Here is a 12342-nt window from a genome sequence, read left to right as displayed (position 1 = left end):
AAATTCCTCAGCTTAAACAATAACAGTAACGCTGTAATGCCCGGGAGATGACAGTAACCTTGTGACACACAGCTGCTAGGGACACAGATGATGGAGAAAGAGGCATAGAAGAGACGGGAATGTAATTATTGTGTTAAATGACTGAGGTAAAGTGACATGAACTTTGCTCTGTTTAAAGGCCTTAAAGGGGTTATAAAGCGGTTATAAAGGCCTTATAAAGGGGTTATTGAGCCGTCCTATAATTTATCTTACAGTGCCTTCATAAAGTATTCACACCCCTTGAATTTTTCCATACTTGGTTGTGTTACAGCCTGACACACACAATACCCCATAATGTCAAAGTGGAATTATGTTTCTAGACGTTTTTACAAATGAATAAATAATGAAAAGCTAAAAGAGAGCGACGTGAATAGCAGACAACCTGAGCTCATCAGACATGTCTCACACCACTGACTGAGAACAATGATGAACAACAGGCTGCTGACAGACTGTACTGAGATACAAGGCCTAGTTAGGCCTGGCTACAACAGGCTGCTGACAGACTGTACTGGGATACAAGGCCTAGTTAGACCTGGCTACAACAGGCTGCTGACAGACTGTACTGAGATACAAGGCCCAGTTAGACCTGGCTACAACAGGCTGCTGACAGACTGTACTGGGATACTAGGAATAGACAGGCCTGGCTACAACAGACTGCATTAGCTATAACATCACAACCTGGCATCTTTCCTCACAAGCCCCCCTGCGCCGGTCAGATCTTTATGTCGTCTTGACAGCCTTAGGAGGAAACTATTGCCATTAAGATTGGTAGGAAAATGTATAGCAGCATCCTTTTATTCACAAGCTAAGATAGCTGCTAGCTGCTAGCATTTAGCCACCCAGGAGCACAATGTCATTTACTAGCTAGATGTTAACTGCTAGCATTTAGCCACCCAGGAGCACAATGTCATTTACTAGTTAGACGTTAACTGCTAGCATTTAGCCACCCAGGAGCACAATGTCATTTACTAGCTAGACGTTAACTGCTAGCAATTACCCACCCAGGAGCACAATGTCATTTACTAGCTAGACGTTAACTGCTAGCAATTAGCCACCCAGGAGCACAATGTCATTTACTAGCTAGACGTTAACTGCTAGCAATTACCCACCCAGGAGCACAATGTCATTTACTAGCTAGACGTTAACTGCTAGCAATTAGCCACCCAGGAGCACAATGTAATTACTAGCTAGATGTTAACTGCTAGCAATTAGCCACCCAGGAGCACAATGTAATGTACTAGCTAGATGTTAACTGCTAGCCTTTAGCCAGCCTGAAACACAATGCCAATCATTAGCTAGATGTTAACTGCTAGCCTTTAGCCACCCAGGAGCACAATGGCCTTGCATCGATATCAGGAAGGAAGGCTTTAGTGTCCTGGGTCCCTGGTTGAGAGAGAGAACCATTCCTGGACATGGCCTTGCATCGATATCAGGAAGGAAGGCTTTAGTGTCCTGGGTCCCTGGTTGAGAGAGAGAGAATCATTCCTGCATCTGTGATTCCTCACATCCCATCTCATCATCTCCTTCTCAACCAGTGGAGACCTTCCTCTTCAGTGAATTTCATAAAAAATAAAAAATAGTGAAACTAAAAAAAGTTTTTTAGATAAAACTATACTAAATATATTCACGTCACCAAATAATTGAACCACTGTAGGTTGTAGCAACCTCATGATGGTTACAGGGAAAATTAGAGTATCATGTAGTAGCCTACGGGATGTTACATTGAACTGGGTGAATGGAATAGGAGTGTCATCCATTATGCTGTGATAGAAATAAGGCCATGCTCATAGAAAAATAATTATAATCCTCCCTCATCTGAAACGGCACCGACCGCCCCTGTTCTCAGCCCCACTGAACCTTCCTAAATGGGAAGGAGGCGAGGAAATAGGAAGCAAGGATCGAAGGAAAGTTGATTTGAGAAAGAGCCTCAGGTGAGCCAGCGGAGTAGTCTGCTATGGGGTCTCTCCATAAAAATAGAATATCTAGAATGGAGGGAAAAAATCTCCATTCAAGTCAATGGGCCTGTGATAGGTGGACCGGCGGCCATATTGAGTGTACCCATAGGAGGAAGTCATTCTATGTCGATGGTTCTCTCTGTCCTCAGGGACCAGTCCAGACGTCTCTATGGGAGGTGTCATTTATCATCAGCAGTCAATAAGTCAGTCGATAAGTCAGTCAGTCAGACAATAAGTCAGCCAGACAATAAGTCAGACAGAAAATAAGTCAGTCAATAAGTCAGTCAGACAGTCAGACAATAAGTCAGACAGGCAGTCAATCAGTCAGTCAGACAGTCAGTCAATAAGTCCGACAGGCAGTCACAATAAGTCCGTCAATCAATCACTCAGTCAATCAGTCAGTCATTTGCTCTATCTGACAGCCAGCCTAGAACCATACTGCTCTGCATAAAGGCTATTCTCCCTCAGGACTCCTTCCTTCCCAACACTGCCTGCCTGGCTGGCTGGCTGACTGGCTGGCTGTGCGCTCTGCGACACCTCACTGCAAACATCCAGCTGCCAATACGCTGCTTAGCACAATCAGACAGGAGACACCCGACACTAGGCTACGTTCCGAATGGCACCCTATTCCCCCATAGGGTCAAAACACACACACACACACACACACACACACACACACACACACACACACACAGTTATAAACTAACTGAAAAACATAATAATCAATTTAAAACATTGAACATATGCCCTGCATACAAACAGTAGTGAACAGTAGAGAGAAGGTACAGCTGAGTAGAGGTCATTAAAAAGGTCAGAACTAAATAAAACACATTAAACAAACAAGCTCTTTAAGTCCTATAGTTCTCTCTCTCTCTCTCCCTCCCTCTTTCTTTCACACTCTTTCTCTATCTCTCTCTCTCTCTCTCTTTCTTTCTCCCTCTCCCTCCCTCCCTCTCTCTCTCTTTCTTTCACACTCTCTCTTTCTCCCTCCCTCCCTCCCCCTCTCTCAGCATGGTTCCACATCCTCTTACCAATAACTGACAGCAGAATGACTGATACTTGTTCAGGGTAGTTCAAACTGTGTCCTAACTCGGGAGGTGTTAGATTATAATCTATCTTTAACTGAGAGGACAAAATACAACAGTTAGTTACTTTTACAAGTGTTCGTTGTGATATTTCTTCATTTCTTTCATTTTACTTTGTGGATTATGCGTGTATTGTTTTGTATTACTGCACTGTTGGAGCTAGGAACGAGCATTTCGCTGCACCTGCAAAATCTGTGTACGCGACAAATAAACGTTGATTTGATTGCAGTCTATATAGTTTACAGAGAGTAGAAATCTTAAATATTTTCAAAATTAATGATTTCATAAAATCTCACTATTAAAATGAATTTCAAATATGGATCTAACATGCTGCCGATCTTGGCCTACAGTCCACACGTTTCAAATTGGTGAAGAATATAAGCTAATATGACAATTCCGTGTCTTTTCGGTTCCGTTGAACTAAGATGAAACCACCACCCAGTTGCGTCCCTCCCCACCGACAGATTCACTAGTGAACAAGGCGGGGCCCGTATCTAACGCATATAGAACTGGCTGCTGCTTTCAGAGCATAAAAAACGGTACAAAACTAATACAAAATAGATTACAAATGTTGTTATCTAAAATTGCGCATTTGATAACCGCTTGAATAATTCCAGGCGTCCTGTTATGGTAATTGATAAGAATTCAGTGTCCCAAAGAACGTGTTTAATTCTAGACAATCGAATAACTTTTCCATTTCCGTTGTAACTTCAACCCCGTCACGGGAAGGATATCGGTCAAAACGCTGTTATTTTTGTTATCCAACCGCGCGACCGAGAACTGTGGCTGGATACAAACCGCGGAGAATGCCGCGTTCTGCATTATGCATGACAAGAAAGAAATTAATTGTCTGACAAAACATTATGAGTTGGATTGTTTCACTCTCTGCTCCGCCATATTCTAGGCATTTGACCTGCGCTTCCGCAAACCGTGTGTTGTGCATCCCCAGAAACCGGTCTCCGGTTTTCATTTGCAATAATGGATCATTCTACCTCAAAAACTGGCATCATGTGCGCCTATTACGCATTATCCCGAGCGGCCTAAAACGCCGCAAACATGCCACAGATAGTAACAAAATCTCAGCCAATAGAAATGTGTGTAGATACGGTACTTACAGTTATCCTCCGTAGCTCCAATCTGTTAGCACCTCTAGTCGCTCGGTCTGTCGCTTCTCTCTGGGTGAGGTTTTGCGTTTTCTCATGACGTTGCAGCCTCGTTTTGAAACGAGCACCGCTCTCGACAGTGCTCAGCTATTGCAGTAGCTGTAACATAGCCTAGTGTAGACATTCCGCAATACATGATTTCATACCAATAATATCTGATTGACAAACAATGAGCTTTATTATACAATGCACCATAGGAAGCCTACCCCAGCATTCAGTGGAGGCTCCTCAAGGGAGGACCATCCTCCTCAGGGAATTTAATAAAATATTTAAATAGTGACAAATAAAACAAGGTATCCTCTTTAGATAAAACTATATTAAATATATTCACTTGACCAAATAATTGATTAAAATACACTGTTTTGCTATGAAGGTTTACATTAACTAGGACTTGCCTAGTTTTTAAAAACAAGGTTAAATGAGCCTCAACAGCACTCTGTAGAGGAGCACCAGATGACAGCCAGCTCCCATCCTTCCACCTGGGTGCATTGACTTAAATACAAAGCCTACACTTTTACATTTTAGCAGTCACTCTTACGTAGAGCGACTTACAGTAGTGAGTACATACATTTTCATACTGGTCACCCGTTGTAATCAAACCCATAACCCTGGCTTTACAAGCACAATGCTCTACCTAACTGAGCTACACAGGACCCAGGAGGCTCATGGTTCTCACCCGCTTCCATAGACTTGCACAGTAATTATGACAACTTCTGGATGAAGGGGAAGCAAGAGAGAGAGCTGAGCTATATTGCGTTGTATTTTCTTTCACTTAGCTAGCGAATGCAGCTTAGTAGTTTAGCCTACTGAAACACCCTGCTCAAACAGAGGGATGCTACGTTAGCTAGCTGGCTATGACTATCCAACACTGGAACTCTTCCAAGTCAAATTAAGCTTTTGGTTTTATTCATTTATTGCTACTGCAGGGGGCTCTGCTAAACTGCTTGCTGACTGTACACTGTACTGCGTGATGATTATTAGCGGGTTTACCAACGAGTTAGTTCTAATAGCTATGTTGACTCTGACGTTAGCTAATATTAATGGTGACCACGATGTAGGCTGTGTGTAGCGGTTAGCGGTTATGATATGAAGGTTTGGCTTGGAAAGTTTTTTTTCGCCTGCTCACAGACAGCTGAATGTTGTGCTCTGAAGTCCACAAGTGAAGGGAAAAGGTGAGAGGAGGAGAGCGCAAAGATGCGAGGAATTATAGCTACAACGATCAAAGTGATCATGCTGTTTGTACGTGGCTGCTATGAAAGTGAACTGTTTGCGTGTGATCAGGGGTGTATTTATTCAGCCGATTCTGTTGAAAAACGTTTCTTAAGCGGAACGAAACTGGGATAAACATAACTGAATTTGTCCAATAGAAACTCTCGTTTGCAACTGTTGGACTAATGATTACACCCTAGATCAGCTAGATGCAGACAAGAGTGTTCAAGGAGGTATTGAATGTGTCACTGTCTGTCACAAATTTCTCTCGACCTGTGCACCTACCATGTAAACGTTCATTCACAGGCAAGGTTGTATGATGGGTATAGGGAAAATGTGAGTATCATGTAGACGCCTAAACCTGTCGATGTTACATTGAGCTGGGTGAATGGAATATGAATGACAGTCATCCAATAGGCTGTAAAATAAAATAAGAAAATGATCGTCCTCTCTCAGCTTAAACGGCAGTGACTGCCACTGCTAGGATTATGGTCCTGATCATTATTTATCATATATATAGGACCAATTAACAGCTGTCTATTCATTCACCATAACATACACATGATCATTACTCATCATACATATAGGACCAATTAACAGCTGTCTATTCATTCACCATAACATACACATGGTCATTACTCATCATACCTATAGGACCAATTAACAGCTGCCTATTCATTCACCATAACATACACATGGTCATTACTCATCATACCTATAGGACCAATTAACAGCTGTCTATTCATTCACCATAACATACACATGGTCATTACTCATCATACCTATAGGACCAATTAACAGCTGTCTATTCATTCACCATAACATACACATGGTCATTACTCATCATACCTATAGGACCAATTAACAGCTGTCTATTCATTCACCATAACATACACATGGTCATGTTTGTCACCTTCAAAGTCAAAATCATTGTGACCCTGGTCATATTGTCTGGGGGTTTCTGGGTAATATGCCTCCACAATTTAGTCCTTTTGACATTCTCTCTGTCTTCATCTGCAATGTCTCTCTGTCTGGTTGTTGTAGGACTTTATACATTAGTGAAATGAGATTACAGCTCCAAATGTGATCCATGTTGCTGCTCTATCCGGTCTGTTACTGTGAGCTCTGTGACTGTCCGGGACACCAAGTCACAATACAGTACAGTGTAGCTGTGAGCTCTGTGACTGTCCAGGACACCAAGTCACAATACTGTACAGAGTAGATGTGAGCTCTGTGACTGTCCGGGACACCAAGTCACAATACTGTACAGAGTAGATGTGAGATCTGTGACTGTCCGGGACACCAAGTCACAATACAGCACAGTGTAGCTGTGAGCTCTGTGACTGTCCAGGACACCAAGTCACAATACTGTACAGAGTAGATGTGAGATCTGTGACTGTCCGGGACACCAAGTCACAATACAGTACAGAGTAGATGTGAGCTCTGTGACTGTCCGGGACACCAAGTCACAATACAGTACAGAGTAGATGTAAGATCTGTGACTGTCCGGGACACCAAGTCACAATACAGTACAGAGTAGATGTGAGCTCTGTGACTGTCCGGGACACCAAGTCACAATACAGTACAGAGTAGATGTGAGATCTGTGACTGTCCAGGACACCAAGTCACAATACAGCACAGTGTAGATGTGAGATCTGTGACTGTCCAGGACACCAAGTCGCAATACTGTACAGAGTAGATGTGAGATCTGTGACTGTCCATGATGGGGTGAGGAGAGGGAGATGGGGTGAGAGGAGGGAGGTTGGGGTGAGGAGAGGGGGATGGGGTGAGAGGAGGGAGGTTGGGGTGAGAGGAGGGAGGTTGGGGTGAGGAGAGGGGGTTGGGGTAAGGAGAGGGGAATGGGGTGAGAGGGGGGAGGTTGGGGTGAGGAGAGGGGGATGGGGTGAGAGGAGGGAGGTTTGGGTGAGGAGAGGGGGATGGGGTGAGAGGAGGGAGGTTGGGGTCAGGAGAGGGGGGGTTGGGGGGAGGAGAGGGGGATGGGGTGAGAGGGGGGTTGGGGTGAGGAGGGGGGAGGAGAGGGGGATTGGGTGAGAGGGTGGGGGTTGTGTTAAACAGCTGTTATCTAAATCTTTCTGAAGTGGCCCAGTAATTTGACATGTGAAGTGACACCGTCTGCAGAGAAGCCGACCCTGTCAGATACATGTGAAGTGACAGCGTCTGCAGAGAAGCCGACCCTGTCGGATACATGTGAAGTGACAGCGTCTGCAGAGAAGCCGACCCTGTCGGATACATGTGAAGTGACACCGTCTGCAGAGAAGCCGACCCTGTCGGATACAGACCACCAGATGTACGCCTCAACAAAGCAAAACCATAAGTGTCGTTTAGCCAAATTCAATTATCACGCTGGATTACCGTGGTTCAAACGGTAACACGCCCACCGTCTCCCTCCGACACGGTCCCCGTCTGAACAGCCGAGCGTGTTACAGGGGTAACGCGCCCACCGTCTCCCTCCGACACGGTCCCCGGTCCCCGTCTGACCAGCCGAGTGTGTTACAGGGGTAACGCTCCCACCGTCTCCCTCCGACGCGGTCCCCGTCTGAACAGCCGAGCGTGTTACAGGGGTAACGCTCCCACCGTCTCCCTCCGACGCGGTCCCCGTCTGAACAGCCGAGCGTGTTACAGGGGTAACGCTCCCACCGTCTCCCTCCGACGCGGTCCCCGTCTGAACAGCCGAGCGTGTTACAGGGGTAACGCTCCCACCGTCTCCCTCCGACGCGGTCCCCGTCGTGTTACAGGGGTAACGCTCCCACCGTCTCCCTCCGACGCGGTCCCCGTCTGAACAGCTGAGCGTGTTACAGGGGTAACGCTCCCACCGTCTCCCTCCGACGCGGTCCCCGTCTGAACAGCCGAGCGTGTTACAGGGGTAACGCTCCCACCGTCTCCCTCCGACACGGTCCCCGTCTGAACAGCCGAGCGTGTTACAGGGGTAACGCGCCCACCGTCTCCCTCCGACGCGGTCCCCGTCTGAACAGCCGAGCGTGTTACAGGGGTAACGCTCCCACCGTCTCCCTCCGACACGGTCCCCGTCTGAACAGCCGAGCGTGTTACAGGGGTAACGCTCCCACCGTCTCCCTCCGACGCGGTCCCCGTCTGAACAGCCGAGCGTGTTACAGGGGTAACGCTCCCACCGTCTCCCTCCGACGCGGTCCCCGTCTGAACAGCCGAGCGTTACAGGGGTAACGCTCCCACCGTCTCCCTCCGACGCGGTCCCCGTCTGAACAGCCGAGTGTGTTACAGGGGTAACGCTCCCACCGTCTCCCTCCGACCCGGTCCCCGTCTGAACAGCCGAGTGTGTTACAGGGGTAACGCTCCCACCGTCTCCCTCCGACCCGGTCCCCGTCTGAACAGCCGAGTGTGTTACAGGGGTAACGCTCCCACCGTCTCCCTCCGACGCGGTCCCCGTCTGACCAGCCGAGCGTGTTACAGGGGTAACGCTCCCACCGTCTCCCTCCAACACGTTACAGGGGTAACGCTCCCACCGTCTCCCTCCGACGCGGTCCCCGTCTGAACAGCCGAGCGTGTTACAGGGGTAACGCTCCCACCGTCTCCCTCCGACGCGGTCCCCGTCTGAACAGCCGAGCGTGTTACAGGGGTAACACGCCCACTGTCTCCCTCCGACAGGGGTGGTCACGTCTCCAGAGGGACGGAGACCACATCACGACTCCCTCCTAAATGGCATTCTATTCCCTATGTAGTGCACTACTTTTGAGCTGAGTCCTACGGGGGAATAGGGGTGTCGTTGGGGATGTTGCCGAAGGCTGAGCAGAACAGAGGGAGTGGGCTCACATTCCTACTGCAGGAGAAGCATACTTGGCATTCCTACTGCAGTCGGTCAGTCAGTGAGTCTCTCTCAATGAGCCTTTTGATTTCTATCGGGCTCTCAGACTTACATGTTAGTCATTTAGCAGACGTTACGTGACTTGCTCCAGGGCACATCGGCAGATTTTTCAACCAGTCGGCTCTGGGATTCAAACCAGAGAGAGAGAGAGAGAGAGAGAGAGAGAGAGAGAGAGAGAGAGAGCGAGAGAGAGAGAGAGAGAGAGAGAGAGAGAGAGAGAGAGAGAGAGAGAGAGTCATTCAGAAAGAGAGAGAGAGAGAGAGAGAGAGAGAGAGGGAGGGAGAGAGAGACAGAGAGAGAGAGACAGAGAGAAGGAGGGAGAGACAGAGAGAGAGAGAGAGACAGAGAGAGAGAGAGAGAGAGAGGTGAGACAGAGAGAGAGAGAGAGGGAGAGAGAGAGAGATGCAATAGCACTCTGTGAGACAGGGCCACTTTCACTCAGCTGGAAGTTACTGGCAGAGCGCTGGGATTTGGTTGTTTGAAGAAAAGTGTGTTGAAGTCACGCAGAGGAAGAGTGGTGTCAGAGTGCTGGTGTCAGACCAGGGTTGTGCTTCTGGCACGGTACATTCAGGACAGGCAGCTACTAACCCTACTGCTGATAGTCAAGACCATCTCTATCACCGGCATATAAAGCTCCAGGCCTCAGGATCTCTGAATACCTCTCTCTCTCTCAGTACATGCTGAAACATGCAGAGGGTAGCGTGTCTATCGAGGGAAAATCCTCTAGAAACCTTCTATTGCTCTGCTATACAATCAGGAATTCTGGACACATCAGTGGATTATCACACAGGAAACCATATAGAAAATATTGATACAACATTTTTTAAATTGAACATAGGAGTTGACAATGACCATAGGAGTTGGCTATACACCACAAACAGATCTGGGACCAGCCTGGAGCTGTAGCGTTTAGCTAATCATGTGGAATATCACCAGGAGCCGTGCCAATACAGCATAGCTCTCTGTCCTCTACCACCTCCTCCTCAACAGGAAGGATACAGCAGGAACTCTCTGTCCTCTCCCACCTCCTCCTCAACAGGAAGTATACAGCAGGAACTCTCTGTCCTCTACCACCTCCTCCTCAACAGGAAGTATACAGCAGGAACTCTCTGTCTTCTCCCACCTCCTCCTCAACAGGAAGTATACAGCAGGAACTCTCTGTCCTCTCCCACCTCCTCCTCAACAGGAAGTATACAGCAGGAACTCTCTGTCCTCTACCACCTCCTCCTCAACAGGAAGTATACAGCAGGAACTCTCTGTCCTCTCCCACCTCCTCCTCAACAGGAAGTATACAGCAGGAACTCTCTGTCCTCTCCCACCTCCTCCTCAACAGGAAGTATACAGCAGGAACTCTCTGTCCTCTCCCACCTCCTCCTCAACAGGAAGTATACAGCAGGAACTCTCTGTCCTCTCCCACCTCCTCCTCAACAGGAAGTATACAGCAGGAACTCTCTGTCCTCTACCACCTCCTCCTCAACAGGAAGTATACAGCAGGAACTCTCTGTCCTCTACCACCTCCTCCCCAACAGGAAGTATACAGCAGGAACTCTCTGTCTTCTCCCACCTCCTCCTCAACAGGAAGTATACAGCAGGAACTCTCTGTCTTCTCCCACCTCCTCCTCAACAGGAAGTATACAGCAGGAACTCTCTGTCCTCTACCACCTCCTCCCCAACAGGAAGGATACAGCCTAGCTGTCTCTCTTCTCTTGTCTTCCTTCTGGGGCGGAGCCTAGCTGTCTCTCTTCTCTTGTCTTCCTTCTGGGGCGGAGCCTAGCTGTCTCTCTTCTCTTGTCTTCCTTCTGGGGCGGAGCCTAGCTGTCTCTCTTCTCTTGTATTCCTTCTGGGGCGGAGCCTAGCTCTCTCTCTTCTCTTGTCTTCCTTCTGGGGCGGAGCCTAGCTGTCTCTCTTCTCTTGTCTTCCTTCTGGGGCGGAGCCTAGCTCTCTCTCTTCTCTTGTCTTCCTTCTGGGGCGGAGCCTAGCTGTCTCTCTTCTCTTGTCTTCCTTCTGGGGCGGAGCCTAGCTCTCTCTCTTCTCTTGTCTTCCTTCTGGGGCGGAGCCTAGCTCTCTCTCTTCTCTTGTCTTCCTTCTGGGGCGGAGCCTAGCTCTCTCTCTTCTCTTGTCTTCCTTCTGGGGCGGAGCCTAGCTCTCTCTCTCTTCTCTTGTCTTCCTTCTGGGGCGGAGCCTAGCTCTCTCTCTTCTCTTGTCTTCCTTCTGGGGCGGAGCCTAGCTCTCTCTCTTCTCTTGTCTTCCTTCTGGGGCGGAGCCTAGCTCTCTCTCTTCTCTTGTCTTCCTTCTGGGGCGGAGCCTAGCTCTCTCTTCTCTTGTCTTCCTTCTGGGGCGGAGCCTAGCTCTCTCTCTTCTTTTGTCTTCCTTCTGGGGCGCAGCCTAGCTTTCTCTCTCTTCTCTTGTCTTCCTTCTGGGGCGGAGCCTAGCTCTCTCTCTCTTCTCTTGTCTTCCTTCTGGGGTGGAGCCTAGCTCTCTCTCTCTTCTCTTGTCTTCCTTCTGGGGCGGAGCCTAGCTCTCTCTCTCTTCTCTTGTCTTCCTTCTGGGGCGGAGCCTAGCTCTCTCACTTCTCTTGTCTTCCTTTTGGGGCGGAGCCTAGCTCTCTCTCTCTTCTCTTGTCTTCCTTCTGGGGCGGAGCCTAGCTCTCTCTCTCTTCTCTTATCTTCATGACATTTGTCCATGATCATCTATTCTTAGGCTGTCCCAAATGGCACCCTATTTCCATATTAAGTGCTCTACTTTTGACACATACTGATAGTTAAGGGTTCATGAGGAGAAGAAAGGAGACAGGAAAAGAGAGTGTTTCTGGAGAAGTTTCTAGTGATGAAGAGGCAGAGGAAGGACGTGTGTCTTAGAGCCATCTGTTTCTGTGAGAGAGTGCTTCTTCAACCACTACTTACTGACACATGCCCACTTGACCACTGTCAAATGTAGTGCACTAACATGGAAAAGGGTGGCATTTGGGACACCCAGTATAGTGAGTTATCAACAAGTTAAATCCTATGGAATATATTACATTTGAGTATCAT

The 12342-nt window shown here is 48.0% G+C and overlaps 1 protein-coding gene across 1 annotated transcript in view; it reads right to left on the bottom strand.

The window, feature by feature from the left end:
* LOC129838868 (ras-related protein Rap-1b) overlaps window positions 1-4303 on the bottom strand; it is a 125683-nt gene extending 121380 nt beyond the window's left edge. The window contains exon 1 of the mRNA XM_055906101.1: window positions 4195-4303. The gene's annotated coding sequence lies outside the window, so the exon portion shown is untranslated. The remainder of the gene's footprint in view (window positions 1-4194) is intronic.
* Window positions 4304-12342: the final 8039 nt, after the last annotated feature.

This window comes from Salvelinus fontinalis, chromosome 39, assembly GCF_029448725.1.
Source record: "Salvelinus fontinalis isolate EN_2023a chromosome 39, ASM2944872v1, whole genome shotgun sequence".
In the NCBI taxonomy this organism is placed as follows: Eukaryota; Metazoa; Chordata; class Actinopteri; order Salmoniformes; family Salmonidae; genus Salvelinus; species Salvelinus fontinalis.
Note: the sequence above shows the minus strand (reverse complement) of the source record. Positions and strands in the feature narration are given on the sequence as shown.